The following is a 14,979-nucleotide window of genomic DNA, read 5'->3' on the forward strand; positions in this document are numbered from 1 at the left end:
AGATCTTGAAGGGATCAACACTTTTCCCTTTTTTAGTTTTAATTTTTAGGAGACTGTTTCATTAGCAAGAAAGCAAATAAAAAGGAGAGCATAATAATTACAAGTCTGCATATCTACTCTCTGGCTACTCAACTGTTTTAGTCAAATGTAAGGAAAGCAGCTACAATTCTGATCATTACAAAAATATGTCATATATGCATTTCCCCCAATCTGTCAAGAGTTGTCTAGAGTCTTCAGCATGTTGGGCACTGGGAACAAACCTGTGGGGGGGGACCAGACACCTCCTTACAGTAAATTAACTATACTTGGGTCCATAGGTGGTCCTTTGTGAGCTGCACCAGGTCCCTGGAGCTAAAGTTTTTGCTGTGCACATTCAAAGGATTGGATTGCAGATAATCTGCATACAATGCGTATGTTTTGACACTGAGGATGGTCAATAGTAAGATATTCCATAGTTAAGAAGGTCGCAACTCAGTTCTCTATTCCTTGGAGCCCCATTTGCTAGATTTCCTTTTACAGGGGTTTTTTTGGGGGGGTGGGGTGGGGAGGGGAGTGCCAATATGTATTGTATTCAGTGGCATTACTCCCTATGTGTGTTTTCAGGACTACAATCTACACCTTTGGCACATCGCTAATGACCCTTGTGTAAGACTTTGTGCATTTCTGTATAGGTGGCTGTAGGTGCCTGAATTCCATTGTAAAGATCTTCTGTCAAACAAGTCCTGAAGTTACTGTTGTTTGGGAGTACTGCAATATAGGATCAGAAGGGTCTTTAGCTCAACTTGTGGTTTGTCTATACTGCAGATTAGAATATTCCTTAAAAAAGCAAGGAATGGCACACCTTTCTATCATGATTTAGCGGAATGTTTCCAAAGGATAATTGCTATTGGACTGTGGGTTTGACCGCTTTGGGAAATTAAAAGCTCTCCTTTGTGGAAAAGTACTTAAGCAGAAGCTACACAACTAACTCTCAGGGAAGCTCTAATTGCAAGATCATACGCAAGTGCAGATGGACAAGATTATATCTACCGGCTATGAAATTTTATGTTTTTATCTGTGATCTTTCACTCCTGTGAAAAGAAGGAGGACCATTGCATGGAGGAAAAGATTCTACTGCACTGTTCTTACATATATGTTTTGGTTTAAATATCAAGGTGTTTTTTTTTTAAAAAAATGTGGCTTAAGAAAATATATATATTTTTTAAAAAAAGCTTTAGGCCACTAACGTCAACATTTTTCCACACTGACTTGTTTTTGGCTCGTACAATTGGCTTTTTATTTAAACAAAGAAATACATTTATTAGAAATAATATTTATATTGATCACAAACATTTGAATGAAAAACAACCTGATGTTGAATGCTCCCCATCACCACTACCCACAAAGATTCTGAGGGGAATTGTCTATTAAATAAATATCGCTTTTATTATTAATACATTTAGTTTTGGCAAGAAGACTGCTGTTTTATGTTTATTATAATTAAAGGAACATTCCCAGAGCCGATTTCTACGAAGTATATATCTTCCTTTGTCTCGCTCTGTTCATACATGCAGGCACATGCACCTTATAATTTTTAAAATCATTTATTCTGAAATAGTCTCGGTGGCATTACTCCAGAACCAAAGACTAGAAAATTAAAAGAAAGTCATGAAGAGCAAATTTTGACAGTGAGAGGTAATTTTATGTTGTCCTTTCCCATAATGAATTGTGGCCCTAAGAGAACCATGGCTTTTAGGAAAAATTGTGCACAGGAGGAATTCGTCTTTTAATTGATCAGTTCAAAATCTGAAAACTGTTGAGGCTGGATGCTTCTTTTTGACTGTGCAAATGAATCACATTGTGGCTTCTTAATCCTAAAAGAACTTTGAAGGGCATGTCATGCTGCTACATCCCAGCTAAATGAGTCTTTTCTGGATCCGAAACCATTAGGAGGCCTCACAGAAGTGCTACCCCCAGTAGCTGACATATGCAACTTTATTGCATTTACATACAGAGAAGACAGGTATGTGGTAAGACTAGTAGAATGGGCAGATCCATCCCAGAAGAATAAGAATTTGCATAAGACCTGTGAAATGCAAGCCTATCCAAACTTGAATGGCTGCAGTGCCATCGGCATTGTCCCATCATTTTGAAGTCTTTCCGAGATTTGGTGGTGATATGAATTGTTACTGGGGTTGGTTTTTCCCCCCGCCTTCCTCAGAGACTATTGAGAATCTTGACAGAACCTGGATCGAAGTGCCAATTGCTTTCCTCATAGCATTCTGAAGAGTCTTTCCAAGCATTCCTGTCGCTATGCTTTGCCAGTAATTTGAGTCATTCACACCTGAGGCACAGCAAAGTATCTTTCATTGTACAGGAGGATTATTGAGAAGGAAACCTCAACCGCAAGGGAAATTTATGCTGTAGCAAGGGGGTGCTGTCACCTTGGAAGTGAAGGAATCGAGTGCACCTTAATTCTTGTATGATTTGTATGCAGTTTTGTCCCTCCCAGCTGTTCCTTGGGCAGAAGTCAATTCAGAAATTGAAATGAAAAAGCATTCAGTGTGGGATTTAATGCTGAACAATCAATGGATGCGCATACTGTATATTTCAATAAGTACTTCTTATACATTATGAACTCGTAAGAGGCACGGTCTTTCAATATTACAGTGCTTGCTCTGCATTGATCAAAGCCAATCACAAATCCAAATATTTCAACTAAAGAAGAATCTGAGGTGGCATAGCTATGGCACCAATCAATAGACCAAAAGGTGGATTAGTGGTTGGGTGAAATGATTTATTTTAAATACAATGGACTTCTTATTATTGCTGTGGTGAGTTCTGTATTCCACATGCTTTGATTCAGATAAAAAGCCTTACAAAGATGGATCTGAATACTCAACATCCAGAAGGTACTTGTGATTTTCCCAATTTGATTTGCAATAGAAAGTTGCAATGCTGTTGTGTTGCCTGGAGGGAAAAAAAAGCAGTGGAAGAAAACACTTGAGATGAAATGTAAATTGTGCACTCTATGCAATCTTTGTAAGAGATTACTGATACTTGGAAGACGAAAAAGAATAGCCCCCCAAAATTGGGGTACTTTGAAGCCTCTGCTCATCAGACACCAGGCTCCCCAACTTAATTGTTTTTCAGAAGAGACAAGCAGACACATGAAACTGTCTATTCTCTAAATTACATTTAAAAAACCTGGAAAGGGATGAGGAAACCCTGGGTACTTATTCAAAGTTCTACATACTTCTTGCATCAGACATCCGAGATATTCCAGCTGGATTGTTTTTCATAAGAGGTATGCAGATATTATCTATTGATTCCCTTTATTACAACAATGCAGACGGGCTTTGTATCGCCTTAGTAAAAGGCTGGATGGTCTCTCAAAGATGATGTAACTCATTGGTGAGGAAACGGACAAGGGTCCTTGTCTTCCATTCCCCAATCCTAATACTGTATTTTCATCAGGTTTAGTTCTTTTAGATTGTTTTAAAAAAATAATTTAGTGCAATTACATTCTTTCCCCCTATGGAAGGAAACACACTTGCTGAATAAGGTTTAAATGACTTCTTTAGTGTTGCATCATATTAGTAACAATGACCAACGAAAACAAGAGCAGTATGGTCAAATTTTCATCAAAGCTGTGAAATTGGTGTTAGTTATAGATGGTTTCCAATCAATGAACCTTACCAGTAAACCTGTTGAATTAACGTATTGCTCTGTGGCATATTAGGAGGCCATATTGTAATAATCACATTTTTAAAAAACCTGGTTCATAGTTTTCCCAATATCTAGTTGTTTCCTTTGAATCATCAGCTTGAGGTATTTGTTAATTGTCTTGCACTGGTTTCATGCAAATCCTCACCAAGCTTGCCTGCAATGGCTTGAAACTTTTCAAATTGCATAAACGTAGTGGAAAGGTCACAAATGCACAGGGCTGATCACAACTCATATCTGTGAGTTATCTTATACATTATACCATACCTATCAATATATTAGGACTTGAAAAAGAGACATAAATTGCACAATATGCCATGCTTTTTTTGGCTTTTCCTTCTAGTATATATTTTTGCAAGACCTAAAGGCATAGGTTGAACAAAGCAAATATTGCTAAGCGAGACTGAAGCAAGATTTGCAATTATGGTGACAGTCATCTCTAATCCTTAAGGCGACAGTCTTCTCTAATCTGCAATCATGAAGTATTTTTTTAATAATGAGTGAGAAGGAATTGGTGATCAGATGAATATTTTGAAGACCACATACCACACAACTGGTCCAAATACAGCACTCCTGCTGTGAAAAGGGAATTGAAGCCCATGAGTTCCGTGAGAGAACAGAGGAGGTATATATTATTTATTATCCCGTCACTTGAACTCATACATATAATCTGTTCTTGTGGTCTCCTAGAGACTGGAAAGATGTGGGGAGAAAACCCCATAAGATTTTGCACGTGCACAGAGTCTTTTTTTTTTTTTTAATGGGGATGAAAGTTTGAAGTAGCAGGAAGTTAAGAGCAATGGAGTTGGGCTCTAAGCAAAACAAGTAAATGAAGATGGAACTGGGTAGTCACTATCTGCTGAAGAAATGCAAGTTTTAGACTGATTCCAAATCAGTGGTGAGGCAGAATAAGAGGATGTTATAGTATGGGTTGGGCGAACTCTGCAGATATCCAGAGGGAAAAAAGTTTCCAAAGACACAAGAAACAAGATCCTCATTTTGTTAACCAGCAATAGGACTTAGACTTATATGCCACTTCACAGTGCTTTATAGCCCTCTCAAAGTGGTTTGCAGAGTCAGCATATTGTCCCCTCCAACAATCTGGGTCCTCATTTTACCCACCTAGGAAGGATGGAAAGCTGAATTAACCCTGAGGTGTTCAGGATAGAACTTCTGGTAGTGGGCAGAGTTAGCCTACAATACTAACCACTGCACCATCATAGAGGTTGCCAGCTACATTTTATCGAGATCCCTTGATATTAATGCTTTCAAGAATATAGCAGTAGCAGCAGTGTTAGGTATAACATTGATACCAAATATGGTTTGGGTGAATAAATATATAAAATTTAGATATCATGGTTTAAGTGCTTATCACTTTAAGCACAATGCAGCAGGCAATTAGCCGATTAAGGGTGCGGTTAGAAGTTACAATATAAGGAAGCATTAGAAGCTGGCTGTTACTGTCTCTTATGTAACTGTGTGCTGCTGCGACTAACTGTGTGCTGCTGCGACTAACTGTGATTACTGACTGTGAGTGCCTGTGACTGAACTGTTATTGTTTTGCTACTGTTTGCTGATTTACTGCGTAATTCTACTGAATATCCAGCGTTTTGTTTCTCTGGAGAGTGAAACCGGAGGAGGAGAAGATATCTTTATCGGCTGATAAAGATATTGCAAGGACTCTTAACTTGGACTATACTAGTGAGTCTTACTGGATGGAAATACTGTGAATGACTTAATGGACTGAATGACAATGCTTAAACTCTAACTGGATTAAAAACTATTTAAACTACAAACAGTGTTTGTGTTCAGTGTGTGTATACTCTGGGGCCCTTCCGCTCTCCTTTGGTTGCCTGGCTTGACTACTGCTGCAATACTCTTCTAGGGGTTAATTCCCAAACCCTAACAAGCAGCTACTTTTTGGATAGGCATAACAGCATTTTAGTAGAAACAGTACATTGCTGATAGAGAGACGTCTAATGTCTGAAGTGTAAAGCAGTTAGATGGTCCAATAATTTACTCCATTCAACATCTTCAAAAATACACACAAAAGAGAAGGGAGAGTTCTAGATCTGTTTGAATGTGTTAACCAAATTTCACTTCCTTAGGCTATGGCAGAAAACATCTTTGTAGCTTCTTAGGCTAAAAAAAACACAAAAAACAGGAGGGTTGACAAGAAAGAATTGTATGCTATATTTTCTTCGATTGATCTAATTTAGTTTAGTTTAGTTTATTGTTGTTGCACATCGTACAATGAAATTAAATACCATCTTCAGTGTACTATACAATAGAGTTCAAAAGAGCTACTGCCCTGGGATAGAAGCTGTTTTTCAGCCTATTTGTCCTTGTTTTTATTATCCTGTACCATCTGCCAGGTGGTAATAGTTCAAAAAAAGGGTTCCCAGGATGAGATGGATCTTTGAGAATGTTTTGAACTTTCTTAAGGCAGCGGGAGCTGTAAATTTCTTCCAAAGAGGGGAGAGGGCAACCAATGATCTTCTGGGAAATGATGTTAACCTTCTGGAGTGCTGTCCTATCTGCCACTGTGCAATTGGCAATCTGGAACTGACAGCAAGCTTACTTGGAGAAACAGAAGAAAATCACCCTTGACCACGCTAACAGGAGCTGTTGCGAAGTCAGATCACAATATCTGGAAGACTACACTTTCCTTTAGGATTTTGGGGAGTTGCTATTTTGCAAAATTAATGCTGCATTATTTCCAATGGAGCCATAGGAGGTGACCGAGCTGAGCCCGTGAGAGGGGTCAAATGTATCATCAATCTCAAGTCCCTTTGTGCCCACAGTAAACCTATATATTCATTTGAACTGCCTGGACACTTGATTTTCTGCACTTGACAGAAATGACTACATGGGCACACCACTGTTTCTGTTTCTGTGTTCCTCCAATGTCATATGAAATCACCCTGCAATCCTCATGCCGAATTAAACATATTGAGAAGTTACAGAGATAGCTATGAGTTGATTGGGGCCTTCCTCCAATTACTAACAGAAAAAACACAAAGACTATTCAATCTATTCTCTATCTCCTCAGCTACCACAGATTTGGTATAACAGAAAATCCTCTCAAATGTTTATGATAGTAAGTCAGTAACCATGTGCAAGGTCAGAAAAATAGTATTATTTTCTATCTTCTTTTTTATTTTGTTTCCAGCAATTTCTTCAGGATCAAATTCTCATCAGCTACCTTCACTTATATCCAAATTAATCAGGAGAAACAATTGTGGCCTTTTCAAAAGGACATGGCATTGGGTAAGATGGTTGTTGCAGCATACTCCAGAAGACTGAACCACGTTTTGAGGCAGTGTGTCGACATTATAATCTACCACACCTTAAATTTTGAAAAAAGTTCCAGGCTGCCCTGTGTACACTTGCTGTAGCCTTTTGAAACTAGTCCAGCATTCCAGAAATTGCTGAAACAGTCTATTTTGTGTTGATTACACCACAACTAAAATTAAGGGTTGCATGATTTAATCTTGAGTCAGTAGCCAATTCCTACTGCTCCCTTCTCTTACTAATACTTCTATCTATACAATGTGTGTGTTAGTACAAATCATCATGGCATTAATTTTTATTTTCATCTAGATTGATGTGGTTCAGCATGATAGCACAAAGGTTTTTAAGAAATATGTTGGTATTCTAGTCTAGCTGAAGCAGTTACAACTTTACGGCAAGAAGTAAGTAGAGAGCTCTTCGATTGCCCAATATATTTTTCAGAATTTCAGGTATCATTCTAGCTACCATTAAAGAAAGAACTATTAATACCAGTAAATGACTTTATATATTAAAGCCGAAGAAAATCATTACTTCCTCAAGATGCTATTAATGTAATAAGTCACTGTGCAGTCTAAGAAGGTGCACAACTTCTTCTGTATCTTTTTTTTTTTGCTGTGTTTGAAGTTAATTTTCCAATCATATTCCACATATGGGACGTATAGTGTTTTTTTTAACTTCAATCATTTCCTCTAGAATATATTTTATGTAACAATGCGCAAATGATCTGTGAAACCTAAATTTAATTATAATTTAATTTAACTGGACTAAATATTAACCAAATTTAATTAAAACTGTTCCATTTCCATTTTTCTCCCCATACAACGAGAGAGAGAGAGAGAGAGAGAGAGAGAGAGAGAGAGAGAGAGAGAGAGAGAGAGATGTTTGATTCATAGCTCTTAGATATTCACTCACCTGGTTTTAAAGCCAATCCATTAAGGTTCTACAGTGAAACCTCTGGTCACGACTGTAATTCATTCTGTAACTTCGGTCACAACCCAATTTGGTTGTGACTGGAAACAAGACTCCGCATGTGCCTACAAAAAAATGATATGGAAGTTGTGCTTGATCGACACCCAAATTTAGAACCGTGACCCGATTAAAAAATGTTGTGGATTTTTTTTTGGAACCCAATTTGGTCATGATCAGAGGCGTTCATGACCAGAGGTTCCACTGTATATGTTTTTTTAAAATTTCTATCCAGTTGCCATCTCTTCTTGATTAGGTTGCTCAACTGATTCCATCTGTGATTGATGTTATATTTAAAAGGCAAATAAAATCCAAGCTGATTATTGCTGTAAGCCTTGGTCCTGCAATACTCTCCATTTGGATTCCAAAACCTTGTTCTGTTGTTCCATAAAACAGATCAGGAATACCCAAAACTAGATAGCCAATTGCGTCTTCATCACCCATCAATTGTTTCTCCATCCGTTCCTATTCAACTGAAAACGATTCTTATCAAGTCGCGATCTCTCCTAATATCGCGATCTAGGAATGAATCATTCTGCCATTTTCTTTTCAATAATACATTTCCCTTATTCATTGCAAATTCTGTTTAGTTTTATGACTCTGGCAGACAGTTCATTTGCCTGGGATTTTAATATATATTTTGTATACATGTGGTAGTGTACATGTTTGTATGACACTTTACTAGGTCATGCACAACATCACATCCAGCATCTTCTAATGCAGGGGTCCCCAAACCTGGCAACTTTAAGACTTGTGGACTTCAACTCCCAGAATTCTGGGAGTTGAAGTCCACAAGTCTTAAAGTTGCCAAGTTTGGAAACCTCTGATCTAATGTAAACCTTGTTGTGTGTGTTTATTTTGCCTAGCGAGCCAAATTACAGAATTCTGAAAAATAGAAACCTTCTCTGATTCACTGGGATATAAGAAGAAAGGATATTTAGCATATGGCAAATGTATTAAAAAGCACATCACATTCTCAATGAGCAAATATTCAACTATTCACTCTATTTACACATTCAAAGGTAAACTGTAATTCCATACATGATGAAGTTACCTGCAGAAAGTCTCTTGGGGTTTCCCTGATATGTGCTCAGAGGGCCTAATTCCACAATATGCTGCACTGTCTGCTTTGGAGCCCCACAATTACATTGCAAAGAGGAGAGCTTTCCTCATTTATGGAGGAGACTAGTTCTGTTGGACAAGGACACATGAATATATGGACAAGGAAGAAGCCTTCCTGAATAGTATATTTGGGCATCCTATCCTATATTTGGGCATCCCCTGGGCAAGGACATAGAGTCAGCTAATTGAAAAACTTGAAAAAGTGCAAAGGAGAGCAAGAAAAAGTGCAGAGGAGACCAAGCAGGATGATTGGGTGACTGGAGACTAAAACATATGAAGAACGGTTACAGGAACTGGGCATGGCTAGTCTAGCAAAGAGACGGACCAGGGGAGACATGATAGCGGTCTTCCAATATTTGAGGGGCTGCCACAGAGAGGAAGGGGTCAAGCTATTTTCCAAAGTACCTGTAGGCCAGACAAAGTATAATGGTTGGAAACTGAACAAGGAGAGATTTAACCTGGAAATAAGAAGAAATTTTCTGACAGTGAGAACAACCAACCAATGGAACAGAAGTTGCCTTTGGAAGCTGTGGGAGCTTAGTCACTTGAGATTTTCAAGATGAGATTGGACTGCCATTTGTCAGAAATGGTGTAGGGTCTCCTGCTTGGGTGGGGGTTTGGACTAGATGACCTACAAGGTCTCTTCCAACTCTGTTAATCTGTATCTATATCTAATTCTTCCACAATGGCAGCCAGACAATCCCTGTGATTTCCTGACTTAAAATATATCACTATGGGAAGAGGAGGTAAAGCACAAACACACTTGCAAGATTCTGCAATTATCATCTTTATTACTAAAGTATATTTCTAGTCTTCCCATGAAGGCTTTTTCCTGATCTGGTCTACCCCAAATAGCTGATAGCCTGCTCTTAAATCAAAAGTACATTTCAGTGCATTCATTATCTCAACATACCTGGAAAGCACCTATCTGATGGGCCCTGGCTCTAACACTCAGGTTATATCATTGCCTGGGACATTTAACCTTTCCCCCCAAATGCAACATAACCCAGTTTATCCAAATCAGTTAATCTTAACTTTGGAAGGAAAATACTATCATTAATTGGCATGAATGAATTAATATAAATAATTATATGTTTAAATCAAAAGCAATCAAACATTTCCACATGATACAGGTGAAGTGCACACTGCATCCACATAGCAGCTGCCTAAATTGGAGCTCACTCCAATGAACATTTGGGCATTTCAAAGCAAAAGGCCTTTGCTAAGGGGTAGGAAAGGGAAAAGAGAACAGATATTTCAGCTGTAAGAAAACGCTCCTTTCTAGAGCAGGGGTGGGGAACAATGGCCCTTTTATGACTTGTGGACTTCAATTCCCAGAACTCTTCAGCCAGCATGATATGAATTCTGGGAGTTGAAGTCCACAAGTCATAAAGGGGCAATTGTTCCTCCCACCCTCTGTTCTAGAGGGTGCTGGATTGGAATTTGTGGCTGAAGTCATTTTAGAAAGGCTTTGATAAGTAGCTCCTTAGTCACAAAGCGTTGGATGTTGACTTGGTGATTCAACCTTACCCGGAAAGAAAATGATTTCCTTCTCTGTGTAATCAGATCTGTCTGGGAGCAAAGGAGGTGACGGGAAAAGGGAGAGCTTACTTGCTTCTCTCATCTCAAATTCTCATGACACCTCCTCTAGCCTACCTGTGTGAAGGGAATGCAATTCAGGGCGAGGAAAGCCAATTCCAGAACAACAATGAGTAAGATAGGTTGCAAGGATCATTTTCAGTGAGAAAAAAAAATGCATGGTGGTGGTTTTTATTGAATCCCATCATTTCGGCCAATTCAGCCCCATGCAAGAAATGGCAACTTCATTGGCATATTAGGGAAGGAGCGGGCAATCATTTGGAAGTCAGGGTCTAATATGTCTTTTCCTATCCCCCCAATTATTTTCAGCATCCAGAATGCGATGTCACACAAACTGACTGGTTTCTCCCAACTTGGAGTATGTGCCTTTGTTCAATTTCAGCTCCAGTGTGTCTGCACCTTTTTTCCTTTTTAAAGCTCTTCAGATTAAAAAGTTTGGCTTGCAAAATTCCTGTTTCAGTATCTTACTGGCCTGTGGTTTTTGATATTGAGTTCTTAAACGAAGTGCTGAATAAAAGATATGCGATCTATTTTCTGGTCCTATGTCTGCACAATTCTTTTCCCTCTAATAGTCAGGGAGCAACAGAATCCTGGCAGTGAATGCAATGGAGAATTCATTTTCCCACCCTCACTAGAACAGGACAGAAGCTTTCTCACAATTTTTTTAAAATGTTATGAGTAAACTAGCAGAGGGTATGGCCGAACTGGAATTCAGTGCATGGCCTTCACCTGGAATGAACCAATTTTAAAATTTCCATGATTGTATCATTACGCAGATGATGAGACTCTCCAGGAATGAGTACTCTTCAACGTATAAATAATGAAAAACCTCTCCCTATTAGTCATGGCACCTTTTCCCCCTTCCACAGTACAGAATATATATTTTTCATGAACTCTGCAAATTAAGTTACAGTTCCTATTTGCCTTTTGTTTTAAACTTGCTTATATGTTCTTTTATCCAACAGTTTGTTTATGATTAGCTTATTATCCTTTTGTTTGTTTTAATGTCAACTGCTGTTTAAAAAAGTAAAGCCATCTGAAAATCTTGGGAAGATGCAGATGCAATAAGAAAAGAGAAGAACACAATGTACTTTGTGTGCATTCAGTTTATTACCTACAAGACAGAAAATTTATCAGTTTATTACCTGCAAGACAGAAAAGTACAGCAAAGAGCAAAACAAGTAGGTGTAATGTCATGAACAGATAATTGTCAGAGTGCCTGAAAATTTCAACCTCCTTTGCTCCTTAATAATCAAGCCTTTGGGCCTCACCCTAAAAGAAGCCACCTCCCTATAGCTAAATTGCTCCCCAAACAGCCCTAAAAACTATAGTTCTATTGATCAGCTGTACGGTAGAGAAAGGATGGAGAGTTTGTATTAAGATCCTTTGTTCTCCTTTTCAGAGAAATGGTTAGCTGGAGCTTGCATCTGCTTATAGAAATAGCAATAGTACTTAGACTTATATACTGCTTTATAGTGCTTTACAGCCATTTCTAAGCGGTTTACAGAGTCAGCCTATTGCCCCCAACAATCTGGGTCCTCATTTTATCCACCTCGAAAGGATGAAAGGCTGAGTCAATCTTGAGCCTGGTGGGATTTGAACTGCCAAATTACAGACAGCCAACAGTCAGCAGAAGTAGCCTGCAGTACTGCACTCTAATCACTGCACCGCCAAGGCTCATCAATTTAATTAGAACATATAGCCTCATTTTCTGGATCCAGATATGATTTTCTTTTTTTTTTTTTCTATCCAACTACAGCTGTATAGAAGTCTCTGTCTGTACTGGATATTATACCACAATGCTCTGATAGGTCGGTGTTACTTATCCTGGTACAAGGTTGGTCTTGACAAAAGCAGCACCATTCTGTAGCTTTTCCCCAAGGTGCTTTTTCAGGTGGCAACTGGACTTTTTTCTTTGTTCTTTTGAAGATGTTTCACTTCTCATCCAAGAAGCTTCTTCAGCTCTGACAGGATAGTGGGTAATGGAAAGATTTATATTCCTTGCAGACTGTCATGCCCCTGTCGGAATCTGATTTTGAGGGGGAAGCTGAGCAGCTGACAGGGAGTGGGAGTGTGGCTACGTTGGTTGTGGAAGAAACTGGGGAAGGGCACAATCCGGCTGGGCAGAGCAGGGGAGAGGTAGAGCAAGACAGAGGGAATTCAGAGGAAGATCCAGGCCCACCCCCTCTTCATCCTAAGGCACAGAGGGAGGAATGAAGAAGGGAGCAACGTGAGTTGCATGGCTTATGGGGGAGGAAAGGGCCCTGATTTCCTTCATTAGCTGCAGCTGGGAACACAGTGTTTAAAAAGGGAGATTGAGCACAGCAACTTGTGGGAAGCAAATCGTGAGTTATCTTTTATCGTTGAGGCTTATCTGGTGTCTTCCCAGTGTGTGTTTTGTTGGCCTTTGAAGTCTGCAATTCCTTATCCTGCCCTGTCCAATTAATTGCTGCAGCATGCTTTGTGTGGATTTTTATTTACAGTTTATATGTACTTTGTTTTCGGACTGAATTTCCTCCACTTAAAGACTGCTTTTGGGAGAGTTTCTTCTCCAGCCAAAGGTAACTGGACATTGGGGGCAAAGTTGGAGGTATTCAAGGGACTTTTCTTGCTTATGTGACTGTGTTGCCTTTGTGCCACGCCCCAGGTCATCACACAGACAGATGGTAATCTGCATCCTTTTAGAGCAGGGGTGTGAAACTCACAGCCCGCAGGCCAGATCCGGCCTTCAGAGTGCATAGACCTGGCCTGCGGGACTGCCCTGGAAACAACAAAGGACCGACTTGCAGTGCCTCTGCCAGTGAAAACAGAGCTCAGGAGGGCCGCAGGTGGTCCTCCTGAGCTCCATTTTCACTGGCAGAGTACTGAGGCCGCCACAGGTGCCCTTGACATGAGTGATGTCAAGCTGGCCATGCCCCCTGACCATGCCCCCTGCCCCGAGGTCAAACACAACACTTATGCGGCCCTCAATGAAATCGAGTTTGACATCCCTGTTTTAGAGGGTCGTTGAAACATTTGGAGGCTTATCTGTGTCCTGATCACCTGAGTAGTGCTGGTTCCTGCAGTATGCAATTTTTCTTTGGGAATCTATTCCTACTCCCATGCCATTCAAAAGATGTTCATCATTGGTATGATGAATCCAATTGAGAGAGTTCATTTTCATGTCAATGAGCATCATTATTTACCAAGCTAGCAAAGAGTGACATGACTTTTATTCCTTTAGCTAGCTTTACTCATATCTGCAAGAATCTATAAGAATTAATATCAGACCAACAACCAAGAAGGAAACAATAGTCCAATCAAAGGAACTGCCAAACAAGCTAACAGTAAACAGCCCAACCAAAGAACTACCAAGACCATTCCCACCAGCACTGACAGGGCAAGACACTAGAATATAAAATGAGAGCAAACCCCACTCTCTACTAGCACTGAAGATGTTACCTCCTTTGGGTAATAAAACATCTGCAAGAAAATAACCAATATCGGAGAGCACCAAGAATCCCCTCATTTCAACCCTGAGCTACAAATATTTTTTATCTATCAAATCTAGATAAGTTGTTCCTTTCCACTATTTGTGAAACTGTCAGATAGCGTTCTGCCTAATTTCCTTTCTGCAATTTTACTTTCTATTACTGGACCATTTGCAGACGGTGGAGGACTTTTCACTTCGACACTTGGTTTTACTCTCAGAGGAAATGGATATTTTAGATCCAGCCAGTTTGCATTGACCAGAGCCTCCGGCCTTCTCACAGCATTCCTTTCCTTGTTTTGCTGCGCTTTGAGAACTGCATGGGAAGTTGGTCACAGCTGGAAAGAAAACACATGGAATGGTTATTCCTGAAACACCTTTTTTTGGAGGGGAAAAAACAAACAAACAGGCAAATTAGGACTCACAGATACTGATGGAATTTGAAGAATCTCTGGATATCCTGTGGAAGAAAGACAACACCCACTTATTTTTTTCTTGTTGATCTTCCTGGTCTGTCTTAACACTGTTTTAAGTTTATTATCTTCATTCTTGTAAGTCATCTAGTCCAATCCCCCACCCAAGCAGGAGACGCTACACCATTTCTGACAAATGGTAGTCCAATCATTAGCAGTCTTTGAAGTTGGTCTAGTTTGTCTTTTTCAGCCAGCTGAAGATGAGACAGAGGGAAGAACAGGTGTCAGCTTTTGCAGGATTCAGTGTCTGATAGCTACATGGCTACAAGAAATAGAATCCTACCATAGTAATAGATTGTTGGCCACCCTTCTGCTGAGTATCTCTTATTGTTTGCCTGGGATGTCTATCAG

Source organism: Notechis scutatus, chromosome 2, assembly GCF_049901735.1.
Source record: "Notechis scutatus isolate UNSWTSFEM ecotype Mainland chromosome 2, rNotScu1.2, whole genome shotgun sequence".
Lineage (NCBI taxonomy): Eukaryota > Metazoa > Chordata > Lepidosauria > Squamata > Elapidae > Notechis > Notechis scutatus.